This window comes from Chrysochloris asiatica, unplaced genomic scaffold (assembly GCF_000296735.1).
Source record: "Chrysochloris asiatica unplaced genomic scaffold, ChrAsi1.0 scaffold00144, whole genome shotgun sequence".
NCBI classification, from domain to species: Eukaryota; Metazoa; Chordata; class Mammalia; order Afrosoricida; family Chrysochloridae; genus Chrysochloris; species Chrysochloris asiatica.
Genome location: NW_006408662.1, coordinates 1,507,307 through 1,507,912, shown reverse-complemented (window position 1 = coordinate 1,507,912; position 606 = coordinate 1,507,307).

The following is a 606-nucleotide window of genomic DNA, read 5'->3' as shown; positions in this document are numbered from 1 at the left end:
CCAGGATCGGACATTGTTTCGTTCTGCTGTGCATGGGGTCGCTATGAGTCGGTTCCGACTCGATGGCACCTGACAACAACAACAACAAGGTCACTTGCAATTCCAAAAAGCTTAGAGGATCAGTTTTTCATTTCTTCAAAAGAAAAACTGTAGAAATTTTGGTAGAGATTGTGCTGAATCTATATATCACTTTGGATTATATTAGCATCTTAAAAACATTCAATCTTCTAATTCATGAACATGTAATGACTTTTCATTTACTTAGGTCTTCTTTCATTTCCTTCAGTATTGTTTTATTTTTTAGTATAAAAGTCTTTCACCTACTTGGTTAAATTTATGTCAAAATGTTAACATTTTGTGTTTAAAATGTTAAAGAACAAAGATGTCTTTGAGGACTAAGGTGCCTCACTATACATGCAAAAGTTGGACAAAGAATAAGGAAGACCATAGAAGATTCAATGCAATTGAATTATGGTGTTGGTGAAGAGTACTGAAAGTATCATGGACTGCCAGAAGAACAAACAAATAATTCTATGTTGGAAGAAGTACAGTCAGAGTGCTCCATGGAACCCAGGCTGGAGAGACTTCGTCTCTCATATTTTGAAC